Here is a 20,269-nt window from a genome sequence, read left to right on the forward strand (position 1 = left end):
TGCTTCACAATGCAAGTTTTTTTTTTTATGGAGATTGTAATACCGAAGAGTAAGAGAAATGGAATACAGTGCTCCAAATGCCCTCTTTCTGAATCCAGCTAATGATTATCTTGTCTTGGCGTCACGCAAATATCAAATAGTTCCAGGTTGGAATGGTCCAGTGAAGGTGTTTCATGCTGTATAGATTTCTTTTCTGGAGGGATAGTGAGAAGCTAGGAACTAATATTGACGGTCTAAGACGAGCAATGGAGAGGAAGGCCTTTCAGTTTGAAAATAATAAGAATGTTTGATAAATATATGATTAAAGAATGAAAGGGCCACAAATGATAATGAAGGAAATAGGGGAACAAAAATGTTAAAGAATAAATACCTAACAAGACATGTCAGGGGATAGAGGAAGAAGCTCAGGAAATAAAATCTGAAGAATGAGAGAAAATATCTAGGAATCCAAGGGTATCGCTCCTCAGCTGTGTGGTTTAGTGATTAGAAGGGCAATCAAACATTTATTTTCAAGATATTTTCATATTTGGTTTTTCCCTTTCCCGCTTACTGCAACAGTTTTAGAAATTATGGTTCAACTACTATCTTGATAGGCGGAGGAGCTGGTATGGATAGCTATTGCTCGAACACTCCGAACTAGAGCTTCACGGATAGTGATGTGTTTTTCGCTCGTTAAGCGCCAATATACCTAGAGTAATTCACTAATTCGGGCACTTGATAAATGTAAATAGGGACTTTATCATACAGAGTTAAGCTTATTTGAATCAAGACTGAGAGAACGTTGTGTATGAAATTGGTAAGAAGTCAGTTTGATCTCCAGGCAATGTAATTTCTCAAGATAAAGCTACTAGCAATTATATAGTCATTGATAACTTGCAGTCACAGTTTTAGCATGGGCCATAATTTTGTGCTTATGCCATCTGCAAATGTATTTTTTCCGACAATTTATAGGAGAATACATTTTACGAAAATAGGTATATCATAGTTTCATGACAAAATTTCGGAAAATTACGTCGTTCTGAGACTAAAAAGCTTGTATTTTTTATATGATTTGTCAATAAATCAAATTTCTGATAGCCTTTGCCAGAATGTAACAGCGTCCTCATTTACTTCCAATTATTTTCGATACGATGTAATAAATTCTTATTGTATTCAAGGTGTTATGAGGTCATCAGTGTATATTTTATCTATCACTGATTATCTATTATGCAATGGTGATACTTAAATTTCGTTACTTATCAAACTTCCAACAACTACTGCTGCTATCTTTTACAAATCAACCATTAATGAATACGGTTAAAAATATTTGCTAGAACACTAACAGTTATCAAATGATATTTAGGCAATGATACAATATCCTGCAGGCTGTATCAAGAATACTCATTTAACTTCCCTCCACACCCCCTAAAACAGAAATGACTTCCTTATTTCCTGTTTCGGACTGGCTGGGCAAGGGTTTCTGAAGAGGAAACCCCCCCCCCCCCATTCCCTGCAGTGTCCACTTGGCCCCTCCTTGGATAAAATAGTAATTGTGTGTGTGTATATATATAAATATATATATATATATATATATATATATATATATATATAGATAATGTGTGTGTTTTGTATTTGCAGTGGATAGTTGAGACGTCAAATGATACTAAAGAATTGAAATATGGCAACTCGATTTGTAACTTATGTATGCTTTTGCTAATAAAGATACCCCTTTACTCTTTGGTTCGCTAAGGTTGGAGAAGGCTCCGCCCATTTCGTAGTAGTAGTAAAAAGAGCAACACCTTGTCTGTTTTGTCATGGGAACAATAGAGGCAGCTGACGAAAGATTTCCCCCTAGTGTCGGCGTTCTTTCGATTCTAACTGTACAGCAGAATTGTCATTGACTTTTATCTTTCTTCTTGGCTGAGTGGCATGGTCAATGGCATACAAGTATCCTGGAGCAGGGTTCGAAACCCGGCCGGTTTTTGAGTGATTTCGCCTGGGGCTCTGATCTCGAGGTCATTTAGAGAATCCAAACTTAAATGTATTAATATATATGGCTTATTTGAAAAATGAGAGAAAACGTTTAAATGTGGAAAAATTTATCATTAATCGAATGCCAAGTCCCAAACCTACCAATTACCTACGATGGTGAAGATGGGTTGATTTCAATTCTAAGTACAAAAAACCTGAATTCGACAGGTATATGTATAGAAGAATTGTCATTGACTTTTATCTTTCTTCGTGGCTGAGTGGTATGGTCAATGGCATACAAGAATCCTGGACCAGGGTTCGAAACCCGGATGGTCAGATACTATAGTCTTTGAGTGATTTCGCCTGGGGCTTTGATCCTGAGGTTGTTAAGAGAATCCAGGCTTTAATGTTTTAATATGTATGGCTTATTTTATGTATATACAGTATATGTGTTTATATATAATACAGTATATATATATATATATATATATATATATATATATATATATATATATATGTGTGTGTGTGTGTGTGTGTGTGTGTTTTGGGGTCCTTTGACTTGCCAGAAAGTACTACATTGGTACCTTCTCTCTGGTTACGGTTTTTTTCCCTTTGCCTACACATATACCAAATAGTCTGGCATAGTCTTTACAGATTCTCCTCTGTCCTCATACACCTGACAACACTGAGATTACCTAACACTTCTTCTTCGCCCAAAGGGTTAATTACTGCACTGTAATTGTTCAGTGGTCACTTTCATCTTGGTAAGGATAGAAGAGACTCTTTAGTTATGGTAAGCAGCTCTTCTAGGAGAAGGACACTCCAAAATCAAACCATTGTTCTCTAGTCTTGGGTAGTGCCATAGCCTCTGTACCATGGTCTTCCACTATCTTGGGTTAGAGTTTTCTTGCTTGAGGGTACTCTCGGGCACACTATTCTATCTTATATCTCTTCCTCTTGTTCTGTTGAAATGTTTATAGTTTATATAGGAGATATTTATTTTAATGTTGTTACTGTTCATGAAATATTTTATCATTCCTTATTTCCTTTCCTCACTGGGCTATTTTCCATATTGGAGACCCTAGGCTTATAGCATCTTGCTTTTCCAACTAGGGTTGTAACTTGGCTAATAATAATAATAATAATAATGATATTTATATATATATATATATATATATGTATATTATATATATATATAATTATATATATATATATATATATATATATATATATATGTATATATATATATATATATATATATATATATATATATATATATATATATATATATATATATATATTGTTTGTGAATGGGCGTGCGTGCGTTATTATTTTATAAAGGTAAAGGTCTGATATGTAAAATTAGTTACGAAAATTAAATCTACGGATGGAAACGGTTATCGTTGCATCGGTGATTACTACATCGAAACGGGCGTACTTTAAGGTTTCTTACTACTTTGACATAGTGGTTCGGTATACATTTTCAATCATTCTAATGCAATTAGGTTGAAGTTGTTGTTGAGCCCCGGCAGATTCATCTCCAGAAAATGGGTGTTTCATGCCGTTTTTGTGCATTACGATGCGATGCTTCTTCCTTAAAGAACTTCCCATATGTATCTCTTACGACAGGATAATCATAGGCTGGGATACGCCCACCGCCCTATCACTCCCAAAGGAAACCATCCGAAACGACGGAAAGCCAGATCGAAATCAGATTATCCTCAGTACATCTTTCTTTTGATACAGAGGGATGCAGTATGGCATATGTTTCTTTGGCTTTACTTCCTTGTCACTTATTTTAATGTCTTGTTTTTGTTTGTTTTTACAAGGCTGTGTTTATGGGGAAAACAGGATATTTTTTTATCAATTTTTATATGTGACAGAACATTTAGATCGTGTAGTTTGGCATATATTTATTAATAGAAAACTCTTCAAAGATTTATAATGATTCTACCTTTGTTATTTGTTAATGTATTGTCGTTGTTATTATTATTATTATTATTATTATTATTATTATTATTATTATTATTATTATTATTATTATTATTATTATTATTATGTCCAAGTTAATGGTTCGATGTAAACTTCCACGTTTAATTGTTCTCTTTTGATGGCACTTGATGGGTATGTTTTTTTTTTTTTTCTCTTGTAATTTCGCTAATATGTTACCTTTCTGTTGCAGGTTTTGATGTATGTTTTATGTAAAGTTCAAAATGTTAGTTTAACAAAATTTCTTAGAAAGGTAGCTTGGGGAAATTGTTTCATTTATCAGGATGTTTTTATTTCTATTTTCCGAGGCTACTACACGGTATTCTAGAAGTTTTATTCCAGCAGTGACCAAATTGTGAAATGATTTTCCTAATCTGGTTGTTGGATCGGGGGAACTTCAGAAGTTCAAACTTGCAAAAAATGTTTCACATTGAACAGGTCGACATAAATTTCAAATCATAGTTTATATATGACATATATTTTAACGGTGTAACTAATTTACTAATATATTTTTTATTCATTACTTCTCTTAAATTTCCTTTCTTCATGGGCTATTTAACCTGTTGGAGCCCTTGGGGTTGTAGTATCCTGCTTTTACAACTAGGGTTGTTGATTAACTAGTAATAATAATAAAACCCTTGTTTTTATGTAACCAGTAAATTGAGTTGGTGGGAACCTGTTACGATCTCAGAATTTCTAAACAAAACTTATTAGACTAAAGTGATTGAAATATAGGAAATGAATATAAAAAGAAACGCACAATAACGCACCACGTTTAATCAAAAAGTTTTTACGCAAAAAAATCACGTTTATTAAAAAAAATTTTCACGAAGTAAATTAATCTTACTGTGCTTTTACTTACAATGGCGTAGATTACTTCAAAATATTGAAGGTGAGGTAAGCAATCTAGGAAGTACACCAATAAAATACTTGAATGGAGAGTTAGCGAGTTATCTTAGGTTGCTGAAATATTGCTGGTAGGTGACTTTAGGCTTAACGGCGTCACAGAACGGCTAGCTGCTGCTCTTTATATCTAATATGACAAACTTTCTGAAGATTGGATTTTGTCATCGGAACCTAACTCAAACTTCCGGTTTTCTTAATGCTGTCCTTCCTCTGGTATATACCCATGCAAAGGCGGATTTTTTGTATATCCTGCATTCTAATTGGTTTCCTTTAAAGCACCCACTTAAAGGTGGGCTGACATGGGGAATATAACTACTTATTAAAAAGAGGTACCACAACAGAAACAAAGTGATTGGATTTGGTTCTGATCAACTGCCACTTATTTTGTATTGGAGCTTTATTGCTGGGCTTATCACGATTTTTTTTCGCTCCATAAATGCCCCGTTCCAATTCGGCCCCTCGGGCAGGAAGTAACTGTGACGTCACGTAGAGACCGGTGAGAAGGGGATGTATTATTATTATGATTATTACTAGCCAAGCTACAACCCTAGTTGGAAAAGCAAGATGATATAAGCCCAAGGGCTCCAATAGGGAAAAATAGCCCAGTGAGGAAAGGAAATAAGGAAATAAATAAATGATGGGAACAAACTAACAATAAATCATTCTAAAAACAGTAACAATGTCAAAATAGATATGTCATATATAAACTATTAACAAGGTCAAAAACATATGTCATATATAAACTATAAAAAGACTCATGTCAGCCTGGTCAACATAAAAACATTTGCTCCAACTTTGAACTTTTGAAGTTCTACTGATTCAACTACCCGATTAGGGATATCATTCCACAACTTGGTAACAGCTGGAATAAAACTTCTAGAATACTGTGTAGTATTGAGCCTCATGATGGAGAAGGCCTGGCTATTAAAATTAACTGCCTGTCTAGTATTACGAATAGGATAGTATTGTACAGGGAGATATGAATGTAAAGAATAGTCTGAGTTGTGAAAAATCTTATGCAACATGCATAATGAACTAATTGTACGACGGTGCCAAAGATTAATATCTAGATCAGGAATAAGAAATTTAATAGACCATAAGTTTCTGTCCAACAAATTAAGATGAGAATCTAGGTTTGCCAGAACAGAAGATTTTTCTTGTTGAAAAGGTGATTTTGTATCGATTATTCAAGATTTTATGCATTGTGATGTCTCGCAGGTAGTTGCAGCGGGGTGCTCGAATACAGATAGTGAAAATATCTCCCTTTATTCCTTCCAAAAGGAAACTGTTAAGAAAACTGAGTCGCTTAAGTGCAACGGACACGGGCCGAAAAGACGCCTAGCCAACCCTGTCGGCTTTAGAATTTTCAAACTTTAATACAATGGGCGGTATTCATAAAGAAAAGGATATGCTTATACTTGCAAAATATGAAGGAAATCCTTCTACTTGTATTCATAAACATTTCAAGCAAAAGCTTCTACTTTTAGAGCAAAAGCTTCTACTTTTAGAGCAAAAGCATATCCTTATAATCACATAAAAGTAAATGGTTATACATAAAGAAGTCCCTTTACTTCATACAAAGAGCATATGCTTCGAGAAAGCTGAGTCTGGTTAGTAGCAGACTGCAGTTAGAAGAGAAAGGTTGTTCTGTCCGTTTCTCAGCACGATGGCAGATTTTGTGGATGTGAGGCATGTTAAACAATACATGCCCCGTTTACCCACACTTGATCGTGATTTCAAGATGTTATTCCATTTTGAAGAACAAAATGTACAGTGGCTTGCGGACAGATATCTTGTCCACACCTGGAATCTCGATGAAATATCAAGGTTAAGCCATAACTTGGTGATATGCATTTTACATTTGCTTTTGCATGTATAAACAGTTGGGAGAATACGAAGGCTGCTGTATTTAGGGATGTATATATGTACAAACAGTATATATGTATGTATGTATGTATGTATATATATATATATATATATATATATATATATATATATATATATGTGTGTGTGTGTGTGTGTGTGTGTGTGTGTACATTACATGCAAATATACTGTATTCATATAATATATAAATATAGTTTATATATATATTATATATATGTATATGTATGTATATATGTGTCTGTGTTTATATATGAATATATATACATCGTACAAATATACATATATACACAGAATATTCATATACTGCAAAAGCTTATATACATGCATGTATATACACATATATAAACTATATATATATGTATATATATATATATGTGTGTGTATATATATATATATATATATATATATATATATGTATATATATATATATATATATATATATATATATATATATATATCGATTCGTACCAGAAATAGATTGTTCTGAATCCCAAACCTGAAATAATTTAGCTGAAATCAACTATTTCAATTCGGTTTGCTTTTAACCTCAATTACCCTTCGCCCTTCGTCCGGGTATCTTAAAGTTTCCTTCAAACTACAAAGTTGAGCGCTTAGCGTCTTCAAAACTTTTCAACTCAAATTCATAAATCAAATCACGTAGTTTATTATTATTATTATTATTAATTATTATTATTATTATTATTTCATTATCATTATTATTATTGTTTTTCTTGTTATAAAACAAGAATGGAATTTTTAGCGAGTCCTAAAAGAATTTGGAAGAAAATCTTCTCGGATTTCCAAATGGCTTCAGAAGAAATAGCCGTAGACTTAGCATGGAATTTTGAATGCCTCCAGAACGGTATCGGAAGAAAACTTTCCCGGATTTCCAAATGGCTTCAGAAAAAATAGCCATAGACCTAGCATGGAATTCTGAATGCCTCCAGAACGGTTTCGGAAGAAAACTTTCCCGAATTTCCAAAAGTCTTCAAAGGACATAGCCGTATACTTAACATGGATTTCTGAATGACTCCAGAACTGAAATTTCCAGGAGCAGTCCTGAACAACTCCTCCCCGAGCTTCAAATGACTTCTGAAGACCTGATCTTCATTTTTTTTCAAACGTAGCCTGCAACACCTCACATGATCTGTACGTAACTGGCGAAATCTAACCAAGGAATTGCGCGTCAATAGGAGTAAGAGGAAATGAGTTGATGACTGGGAGAATGATTTCACTTAACTCGCAGAGATCGCGTTCTGGCAGAAAAGGAAACTGCCGGTAAGAATTGTGTGTTACGTCTTCGGAACACCATCAACTACAGATGGTTTTGGTTGCTGCCGAAGTTGCCGATCGTTCGTTTTATATCGCCCGACCTATAGAAAGACACGGGATCTTCCGTTGGCAGCTGAGCTTTGAAGATCATAATGTATGCGCCTTGAAGGATCCTTTGCTAGGGCTTTTGCGACGATGTCTTATTAAAGGAGACTCTTGGAAAAAGTACGAGGCTTTGTATCGGTGCAAAAACGGATTGCGGGGGATGAGGATGGAGGTAGAATGGTTCAACTGAACGGTGAGTGACGTGTAGTTCTTCAACAGGATTGTCCCAAAATTCGCCATTGAATTAAGGACATATCCAGACGACATTGGTAAATATATCATGTTGCTCGTCATTTACTTTGGCATGATAGTGTATGCGGAGAAATCGATAGTATTCATCTCTTTACTCATTGCGCAGATAGGTAAAGAATAAATGCCTTCGATTTCCCTGAGGAATCTGACGAAGTGAGGACTCGCGGCACTGAAATCTCTTTTGAAATCTAGAAGGAAACAGATAATCTAATGAAAGATCTTGAAAACTAGAAGACAGGAAAGAACAGCGAAGAGGAGCCTCTAATGCCAGAGGTAAGACACCTAAAACTAGAGAGCTTCTAATGCTAGAAGTAAGGCACCTCAAAATATAGATCCAAAACCCTCTAATGCTAAAAGTATGGAACCTAGAAATATATATCAAGAACTTCTAATGCTAGAAGTGTGGGAGCTAAAGAGAGAGAGGTCAAAGAACTTCTAATGCTAGAGGTGTGGGAGCTATAAAGAGAGGTAAAAAAACTTCTAATGCTTGAGTTAGGGAGCTGAAAAGAGGTCAAAGAACTTCTAATGCTAGAGGAGTGGGAGCTAAAAAGAGGTCAAAGAACTTCTAAAGCTAGAGGTGTGGGAGCTAAAAAGAGGTCAAAGAACTTCTAATGCAAGGGGTGTGGGAGCTAAAAAGAGGTCAAAGAACTTCTAATGCTAGAGGTGTGGGAGCTAAAAAGAGGTCAAAGAACCTCTAATGCTAGAGGTGTGGGAGCTAAAAAGAGGTCAAAGAACTTCTAATGCAAGGGGTGTGGGAGCTAAAAAGAGGTCAAAGATCTTCTAATGCAAGGGGTGTGGGAGCTAAAAAGAGGTCAAAGGACTTCTAATGCAAAGGGTGTGGGAGCTAAAAAGAGGTCAAAGAACTTCTAATGCAAGGGGTGTGGGAGCTAAAAAGAGGTCAAAGAACTTCTAATACAAGGGGGTGTGGGAGCTAAAAAGAGGTCAAAGATCTTCTAATGCAAGGAGTGTGGGAGCTAAAAAGAGGTCAAAGAACTTCTAATGCAAGAGGTGGGGGAGCCAAAAAGAGGTAAAAGAACTTTTAATGCAAGGGGTGGGGGAGCTAAAAAGAGGTCAAAGATCTTCTAATGCAAGGGGTGTGGGAGCTAAAAAGAGGTCAAAGAACTTCTAATGCAAAGGGTGTGGGAGCTAAAAAGAGGTCAAAGAACTTATAAAGCAAGGGTTGTGGGAGCTAAAAAGAGGTCAAAGAACTTCTAATACAAGGGGGTGTGGGAGCTAAAAAGAGGTCAAAGATCTTCTAATGCAAGGAGTGTGGGAGCTAAAAAGAGGTCAAAGAACTTCTAATGCAAGAGGTGGGGGAGCCAAAAAGAGGTAAAAGAACTTTTAATGCAAGGGGTTGGGGAGCTAAAAAGAGGTCAAAGAACTTCTAATGCAAGGGGTGTGGGAGCTAAAAAGAGGTCAAAGAACTTCTAATGCAAGGGGTGGGGGAGCTAAAAAGAGATCAAAGAACTTCTAATGCAAGGGGTGGGGGATAGATGTCGCCAGCGAGGCTTTAAGGAAGGCGCGGCGGCGTGTGTGTTCTTTCTGATGCGTAAACTTAATTAAATACAAGTAAAAACGAGGCATTAAATACGTATTATAAATACTAAACTCTTTCTTATCTTGACAGCACAAATGAAATCTTATAAGTTCCAACATGTAACTAAGCGCTCCCGAAACACGAGTCAACCTTTTACTTCTGCTTGGAGGATATCCTCCCAAGTAAAAGGTAGATACCTCCCACTACTTCAATACAAATGGTCTTGTTTGACCACATTATGTTAACAACAACCCCGACATAGTAATAATAATAATAAATCCATAATATCAATTATAAAAATTATTACAAATACACATACCGACATTACATTTCTAACGCCAGGTTACGAAAACCATCAAACAGTCAAATATCTGGCACTTGTTGGAAACTTTTAAAATTAATTTTGTGGTGGTGAAATAAGATATTTTCTGTTAATTTTCGTACTCTATTTGAAATATACGGTATATTTTTGCTCTCTCTCTCTCTCTCTCTCTCTCTCTCTCTCTCTCTCTCTCTCTCTCTCTCTCTCTCTCTCTCTCTCTCTCTCTCTCTCTTTTAGTGACACAAAAAGACTATCATCTTAAAACATTGACGATAACATATTAAAATCTAGATATTCCCTGTCCGTATTAGCACGAAGAACTTTGAGATTTACAATCGACATTTTCATTTGGATTTAGCTACGTTATCTTTGTGCAAGCAGGATTTGTGAATCCAAGCTTGGAATAAGCATTCCCTTTCCATATTCTCGGAATATGCATTCCAAGTTCTTTATTCTTTCGAGCTCATATTTAAAGCCATCAGTATCAAAGGTCCTTGGTGTTCCATGAACCAGTCATAAGGTTCTTTCAAGTTGATAGTCAAGATACGTAGGGACTTTTGATACTAAAGTAGTGTTGTGGAAATGTACAAAATATATTTTCTCTAGAATAGGTATTAAAAGTGTCACAGATATTTTTATACGTGATTTACTAAGTAAGATGTGAACTTTTACGGGAAACTTTATTTACGAAAACATTGCTTTTGCGGGCCTTGGATATATTATATCAGTAGATATTGTGTTAAACGCATTTTGTACACTAACTCTAAGAATTAATATAAAAACTGAATAATATCATTTCCTCTGGTTTGAATCCTGAGCTTATCTAATGATTATTTCAAATGATGCCTTCATGCATGTGTTATAAATAGAGAACAGAAGATGACACTCCAAGAAGAGAAATGATTGACATTGAAGTGAAAAAAATGAAGAAATACTGATTAATCTATCTCTCTCTCTCTCTCTCTCTCTCTCTCTCTCTCTCTCTCTCTCTCTCTCTCTCTCTCTCTCTCTCTCTTTCAACGTTACATGATCTTAAATTAACATAATTTCTCTACATCAAATTTTAATATTTTATCCCTTTAATCTATTTTCCCTCCTCTCGTCAATTTTATAAAATTCTTTTCAGCATATCTTATTTTTAATATTTTTTATTCCTTCCTGCATAATTAATAACAAACATTTTAGTTTAAATACCTGGAGTTAAACAATCCTTTGTAGTCCACCTAACGTTTTCTAATTTTAGCTACCTCCACCTCAAAGCTGACATTGAGTTTTTGTTGTTTTTTAAGAAATTTGTTTTTCTATATTTACAGTATACTATTTCATAATGGACAAATTTAAACTTCGCTGCATTTTCCCGGCTACTTTCTTCATATGGTTCGAACAGATATTATTATTATTATTATTATTATTATTATTATTATTATTATTATTATTATTATTATTATTATTATTATTTGCCAGGCTACAACCCTAGTTGGAAAAGCAGGATGCTATAAGCCCAGGGGGTTAGACTTACTGATGACTGATCCTCGTTATCTGCTACGTCTTCTTCGATTATATCATCCAAATCTATATAAACATCGCTCAAATATATGCTGTGTTCGCTGTCTAAATCCATTTTCACGTGGTTAGCGGATTGTAAACAAACCGGGGCCGGAGTCAAGTTGTCTCTCTATGACGTCACACAATGGCAGAGCAGCCTTTGCCAAATCTCGCGAGTTTAGTTGAGGCCTCTACCGGCTGATGTAATTAATTGTATCAACAAACGAAAAAGCGGCAGAGTGTTTATTAATTCATTGCTCCGAGTGAATTATAAATATATATTGTTTATTTTTGAGAATTAATTTAGGTATGTCAACCCACCTGAAGTCACACCATAGAAGCTTATAGAATGATAATTTTTTCGGGTAAGATTAAGATCTGATGCGGGGCCAATAATAAAAGCACGACACGGTAGTGACGATTCCAGAAAGATGAGGATTTTACCGACAATAATAAACGTGATACAGTCTTTGACATAACACTAGCTGGATTTTATATCTTGGGAAAGAGATTCCATTTTCATATTCATATATATTCTTTTACCATTATTACAGTTATTCATAATAGCTCTCCTGCCGTTTCTAAATACTTTACAATTTTTCTCAATCTTGACCTATTTCGCATTAAGGTCAACCCTTCGTTTTTCTTTGTTCAGTATTTCTATCTTCTACATATTTTTGTTTTTAATTTCAAGGTCAGTTTACAGATCAGATACTTATTGAAATTCGTTTTTATAAACGTTGGCCAGTACCTACTTTTGGATCATCGTAGTCTTGTCTAGATTGATGATTATTAGAATATGAGAGGGAAACGGTGGCCTTTGGGAGTATGGTGTTTTTGCCTTCCCCTCTTCCCTTAAGTTTTCTGTAAATGGTTTTCTTTTTACCTCCTTCAAACCTATTATTCTTATAGTCATGCCTATCACCATTTATTGTTACCTTGAAAAATTATATAACATAAACTGTAACTTTTAAATTTATGATTGAATGAAATGTACGAGGGGTGTTCATTAAAGATTTCCCCTGAGCCACTTCCAATTGAGATAGACAAACAAAAATTGGAACAGTTATTAGTCTTTCTCTACATAGGCACTACCCAGTGTTATACATTTTTCCCATTGTTTTATGCAACCCTGGAGACCTTGTTTGTTAAAGTCGGTGGATTGAGCCACCTTGGAAATCAGTCGTCTCATCATCCGGAAAACGTGTTCCCTTCAAAAATGACTTCATGTTTGGAAAGAGGTGAAAGTCAGATGGTGTCAGGTCAGGAGAATAAGAGAATTGCAGAAGAATTTCATAGGCACAAGAGTGCTCTTGTGTCTGGGTGATATACTAGTTGTGGACTGGTGCATTGTCTTGCAGGAGTCGGACTCCTCTTGTCAGCATGCAATGCCTTTTGAGTTTGATAGATTCTCGCAATTTACGCAGTAGTGAAGCATAGTAAGAACCAGTAATTGTGGTACCCTTGGCCAGGAAAACTGTCATCACTACTCCATGCTGGTCACAAAAGATGTTAAGCATGACCTTTCCTGCAGAGGATTGCACTCATGCCTTCTTGGGGGGTGGCGAGTCAAAGTTCTTCCACTTCATAGACTGGACTTTAGTCTCAGCAAATAGAGATTGACCCATATTTCATTGTGTGAGATAAATCTATCAAAAAAGGCTTCCTGGATTTGACGACACATGTCCAAAAGAGCCTTTGGGCACTCCACTCGTTCCTGCTTCTGAAAAGGAGTAAGGGCCTGGGAATTACCGTGCAGACACTTTATGCATCTGCGAATGATCCTGAATTATTTTTTCCACAGACCGTACACTTAGCTTCACAATTTAGGTTAAATGACGAACAGTTATACAGCGGTCTTCCAAAATGGCAGCCTCGACTTGATGGATGGTCTCTTCATCAATGGCAGAATGGAAGCATCCAGGAACGGGCGCTGTTTCGACAGATGTTCGGCCACTCTTGAACTGGTGATGCCAGTGTTTTACAACATATGATGGGGCGGCATGAGTTTGTTTCATTTCATCAAAGGTCTGTTTCGGCGTGCGATCTTTCAAATATAGTAACCTGATCACTGCTTGGTACTCGACTGGGTGCATAGCCACACCGTACTTCAATCTAACACCTATCAAAAAACGAAGTTATTCGAGTTTAATGGTGCAAATTATCATGTGACCTATGCACTAATGTATCAATACACAGGTGGAATTTCAATCACATATGATAATCTTAAGTGGGTCAGGGGAAATCTTTAATGTACGCCCCTCGTATATGCAACGTTTGTAAAAGAGTAATGTTCTAATAACAAACTTGAAATTTAATATCCGTTGTATATATGTACATTTATATATATATATATATATATATATATATATATATATATATATATATATATGTATGTATATATATATATGTATATATATATGTATGTATATATATATATATATATATATATATGTATATATATATGTATATATATATATATATATATATATATATATATATATAAATATATATATATATATATATATATATATATATATATATAAATATATATATATATATATATATATATATATATATATACACACACACATACACACAAATTTTCTGAGTGGGGATACCGTAACATGCTGAAATAGTTTGTGTATCGCCATGATCAGCAAAGATGTACTAGCTGGGGCCACCCATACTATGTTGATTTGCTGTGAGCGATCAGATATAAGATTCCTACCATCACCAAACCCCAGACATGAATAAGGACATGACTGAGGCCTCCGTCCTGCAGTGGACTAGAATCGGTTGCATTTGTTATTACGTATTGTTGTTGTGTATATACTGCTCTTTAGTAAGCAGAGTAATGAGAAAATAGTTTTTCCTAATTCCTGTTGTCCTGAGGCTAAACTAAGTAGTTTAACTTTTCGATCTCATGAAATTAATGCTCTCTTGATGTACCTTGATGCTTATGGAGGTGTAGACCCAAATGGTATTTTTCCTTTGTTTTTATAAAGACTGCAGATTTCATAGCTCCAAAGTTAGGTTATTTTGCCCAAGTTGGGAAGTAGAGGAGATTTTAGCACTTGCTGGAGAATTGGTAATGTTACTCCACTATGTAAATGTGTTTGTGGTAGCTTAAGCCCAACTGATTACCGCCCAATTTCCATAACTCCCATATTATCTAAAGTTTTTGAACGTCTTTTGGCAAAACGTCATAATAGGTTTGCCGAAGGTAATCATCTGTTCCCTAGTTTGCAACATGGTTTTCGTAAAGGTCCTGGAGTATGTTATGCCCTTACAATCTCCAATGCTGTACAGAAATCCCTTGATTGTTGGTAGAGTTCGTATGATTGGACTTGATTTTAGTGCTGCCTTTAACTGTGTTAATCATGAGGCCCTTATTTTAAAACTCAAACGGTTGGGATTGGCTGGGTCGTTTCTTAGCATTGTTATCGAATTTTTAAGTAATATATCGCAAAGGGTAGTTGTTGATGGGCATCATTATCGAGTATAGAAATGTAATATCTGATGTACCTCAGGTTAATGTTTTTGGTCCATTACTTTTCATACTATATACACATGACATGTGGTTTGATCTAGGAAACAAGCTTGTTGCATATGCAGATGATGCTACACTCTGCATAAATTTCATCTCCTGAATGTAGATCTGGGGGTTACTGAATCCCTTAATATAGATGTAGCTAGAATTAGTGCATGGTGCAAAGTATGGGTCATGAAGTTGAATCCTAGCAAAACTCTATGTATGATTGTAAGTAGGTCAAGGACAGTGGCTCCTCAACATCTAGATCCCAGTATTGATAATGTTTCTTTAAATTTGTATGACTCTTTTAAAATTTTAGGTTTGATACTCGACAACAAATTTTCTTTTGAGAAACACATTGGGTCTGTGTCTTCTTTAATTGCACAAAAAATGGCTTATTGAGAAAGTCTTTTTAAGATTTTCGGTGATCAATCTATTCTGAAGTGTTTTAATTCTTTCATTCTACCTTGTTTCGAGTATAGTTTCCCTGTCTGGTCTTCAGCTGCTGATTCTCATCTTAATTCGTTAGAAAGGAACTTACTGTCTATTAATTTTTTTATTCCTGATCTAGATAATAATATCTAGAACAGTCGTCCAATTAGTTCGTTATGCATGTTGCATAAAATCTTCCATAATTCTGATCATCCTTCTATTTAGATCTTCCCGGACAGTTCCATACAGTTTATTTTGATAGTCAGGCCTTCTCCATTATGAGGCTCAATACTACAGTATTCTAGTTTTATTCTAGCTGTGACCAAGTTGTGGAATGATCTTCTTAATTGGGTAGTTGAATCAGAAAAACTTCAAAAGTTCAAACTTGCAGCAAATGTTTTGATGTTGAACAGGCTGAAATAAGTATTTTTATAGTTTATATATGAAATATCTGTTTTGATGTTGTTACCGTTTTAAAAATACTCATATTTTAATTGTTCATTATTTGTCATATCGTTTATTAATTTCCTTTCCCTCACCGGGCTATTTTTCTCCGTGGGAGTCCTTGGGCATATAGCATCTTGCTTTTCAAACTAGGGTTGTAGCTTAGCTAGTAATATATATATATATATATATATATATATATATAAATGTATATATATATATATAAATGTATATATATGTGTGTATATATATAAATATAAATATATGTATATATATATACACACACACACACACACACATATATATATATATATATATATATATATATATATATATATATATATAGCATATTTAATGCTACTTTTAAAAATAGTATTTAAACTTTTAGAATATTAAGAAATTACGATTTCTGTCAATGGCTTTAACTTGAATCGAAAGCGGATTACAATGATCATTTTGTTTGTTGAAATGGCCCTTTATAGGGACAAATACCATGAATAAAAATAAGCTATTGATTATTATTAGTAGTAACAAATTTGACGTCGTTAATGACCTTTTAATTCCCAACCTCTCATTGAGTACAAATAAGAGATTTAGATAAGATATTTGAGTGTATGAAATGCCGTCTTGTTCCTGAGAACTACATTCGTCCAGGTTCACACTAATCATTTTCACACGGACCAACATCCCCTCCCACACTGCTTCTTCCCGGTCGAAATGAACTGGTGTTCTTTCGCGCTGATTCTTGTAACGCGATGTCGTTAAGAATAGTTCCAGTCTGTTGCAGACTGCAGGATTTCAGGGTCGCAGGTTAGGGAGGAGTTTGTTGCAACATTCTTAGTTTGTTTGTCGCTGTTTTGGTATAATTTTTCTTCATGATGTAAACTTGTTTTTTTTTTTTTGTGTGTGTGATTTTGCAAGTAGAGTAGCCTTTCTTTAGTTTCGTGTTTTATTACGAATATTTTAAATTAATAAATCTATTTGAGAAAATAGCTTAAAAATACTTATTAAAGCAGCTATCTATCATTTCGCTAAATAGAATTAGCTATTGTAAGTACCAGATGACGTCAAATATTTAGAAATAAGCAAATGATACCAAGACTTGAAGAACCTCATCAAGAAATTACTAACGGGAAAAAAGACCCAACAGATCCGGCTGGCTGGCTGGCTGATCGGTAGCGCCCCATTGGGACTTTTTTCTTCTTTCTTTTTTTGACTCAAGGCTCGCAGAGATGATGGAGCTGACGGACGACCAGAGAGAGAGAGAGAGAGAGAGAGAGAGAGAGAGAGAGAGATGGGGGCCAGGCAGACAGGCAGGCCCCTACGCAGGCGCGCGCACATCCATTACGAATACGCAATGAAAGGAAGAGCAGATATACAGATGAGCATGTATGTCGACAGCATGTAGAAACAGCTGTGGTGCTCCGTCAGAAAGGAAGAGTGTTAAATATAAGTTTTTGGAAGGGGGCGGGTGAGTGAGGAGAAGGATTTGCCACGGTAAATCCTATAATTGGTTATACGGGAGATGCGTGGAAAACGTGCGTTTTATACCTTGACTTGCATTCGTTTTAAACACACAAAAGGTTAAAAACGGCGTTGCAATTATGGATTTAGTATCTGAGGCTGCGTTTGCTCTGCTTATAAGAAAGTATGAAATATTTTTAGTTCAAAGTCAATATGACGAATGTAACTTTCAAGTCTGTAGTAGCTCTTAAATTGTAACTTTCCTGTAGCAGATGAGGAAGAGTTCTAAGGGCTCGTCACTGATGCTTATGATGAGCACTGCAGCCCCAAGGCTTCTTCCTTTTCTTCTTCTTTCTCTTCTTAGTTCCCTCTACTTCTCTTTTTCTTATCTTAACCTTGGAAGGGCATAAACACGTCTCGGCAGAAAATCTGAATTGTTACTACAGGCAAAACTAACATATCAAGCGAGCTAATACTTGCTTTTTTTCTTTCTCTCTCTCTCTCTCTCTCTCTCTCTCTCTCTCTCTCTCTCTCTCTCTCTCTCTCTCTCTTGCTGTTGGTCAACACCATTCATTCGTCCGATGCAGAATATTTTCTATGCTTATACTAATATTTGCTATACTTATTTTTTATAGATTTTGCGTAAAAGTATTTTCATATTCTTGGCAAGCAACGCTTTTGTATGAATTAATTGCAAAACTCATAATAATTGCTGAATTTACGATGACCTTCAAAGGTTTTAAAATGGGGAGAAAAGCGTATCATCATGATTTATTGAATTGTGGAAACTGTATTTAGAATATATGTTTTATGGCTGCCAGATAGGATGTGGCCTTTTAAGAACTCGTTAATCTCAATTGTTGATAATTTGGATCATTCAAATATATATTGATGTTATCTCTTCTATTATTTGTTTCAACTTCATTGCTTTTTTTTCCTCTCGTCCTATCAAAATGAAATTTGCATTTGCCACTAGGTAACCATGATTTATTGCATTCAATAAAGTCAAATTAAAATTATTGCAACACCTACTATTTATAATATATATACTGTATATATGTATGTGTATATATATATATATATATATATATATATATATATATATATATATACATTCATACATACATACATACATACATACACAAACATATATATCCATCATCATCATCAGCCGTTACCAGTCTACTGCAGGACAAGGGTCTCAGGCATGTCTTTCCACTTGTCTTTTTATGGTCTTTCAATGCCAGTGTATTCCTGTAAATTTTCTTAGTTCGTCAACCCATTGTTTCCTCATCCTTAACTGACTTCTTTTGAAAGCTTTAGGGACCCATTCTGTTATTCGTAATGCCTATCGATTATTGGTCATTCACATTCCCATTCCATTTTCTTACAAGTTGTTATAATATCCTCTACTTTAGTTTGCTCTCGCATCCATGATGCCCTTTTTCTGTCTTTTAGTGTTATTCTCACCATTATTCTTTCCATATCTTTTTGAGTTGTAACTAACTTATGTTCCAAGGGTTTAGTAGGCTCCAATTTTCCGGTACATAAGTTAATACTGGTAGAACCATCAGATTAAATACTTTCTTTTTAGAGAAAGGTGGCATCTAAAATTTCATATAATTTTGTTTACTAAAAGCTCCCCATCCCATGCTTATCTTTCTTTCAATGTCGTTCTCATATACTGAGGAACACTTTCCGTCTGTTCCAAGTACAATCTTTCGAGGTTTGTCCATAACTCTTATTTGTTGCGTCTGCATATCCATTGAACATTATCTTAGTTTCACTCATATTCATTTCCATTTCTACATTTCGGCTTTCTCAATTCTTCCAATGTTCTATCACCTTTTTCAATTCCTCCCATGATTCACGAAGTAGAACTATGTCATCTATGTCATCTGCAAATCTCGAGTTTTTAAGGTATTCCCCATTAATATTATTTTCAACAATTTCCAAATCTAATTTTTTTTTAAACTTCTAGGATTGCTGTGAATAATCTAAGAGAGTTGGGTCTCCCTGCCTGTCTCGCAATCTTCTTGTAGTTTTAGGTTTGCTGTACTTCCCGTATAGATATCTTCATGTGTTCTAACATGAGATTCATATATCCCCTGTCTTTAAAGGGCTCTCATTAATAATGAAGTTTTGACAATCAAAACCTTTCACATAGTTTATAAATGCCGTACATATTGGTTTGTCATATTCTGCTGATTTTTCCATTAGCTGGTTAATGACATAGATATGGTCAATTGATGAATACCCATAGCTAAAGCCCGCCTGTTCTTTTTCTTGATTAAAAAACTGTTTTTCTATTCGTCATGATATGATCTTTGTATTTGGTTTATATATTACTGTGAGTATACTTATCGGTCGGTAATTTTTCAGGTTTTTTGTGTTTCCCTTTTAGTGAATTAGTATAATGATAAATTTTTCCAAGTTGTAGGTATAGAGAATTCTTGGAGACATTTTGTGTAAAGTTCACCAGTTTGACTACTATGAAATCTCTTCCCTCTATTGTTAGACCGTCCTCTCTTGCTTTGCCTCTTTTCGTGCCTTTTAATGCTTTCTTTACTTCTATTTTTACTGTTGGCACCGGCTCAGGTCTTTCATTATTTCTATTGGTAAAGTTATTAC

This window comes from Palaemon carinicauda, chromosome 27 (genome assembly GCF_036898095.1).
Source record: "Palaemon carinicauda isolate YSFRI2023 chromosome 27, ASM3689809v2, whole genome shotgun sequence".
In the NCBI taxonomy this organism is placed as follows: domain Eukaryota; kingdom Metazoa; phylum Arthropoda; class Malacostraca; order Decapoda; family Palaemonidae; genus Palaemon; species Palaemon carinicauda.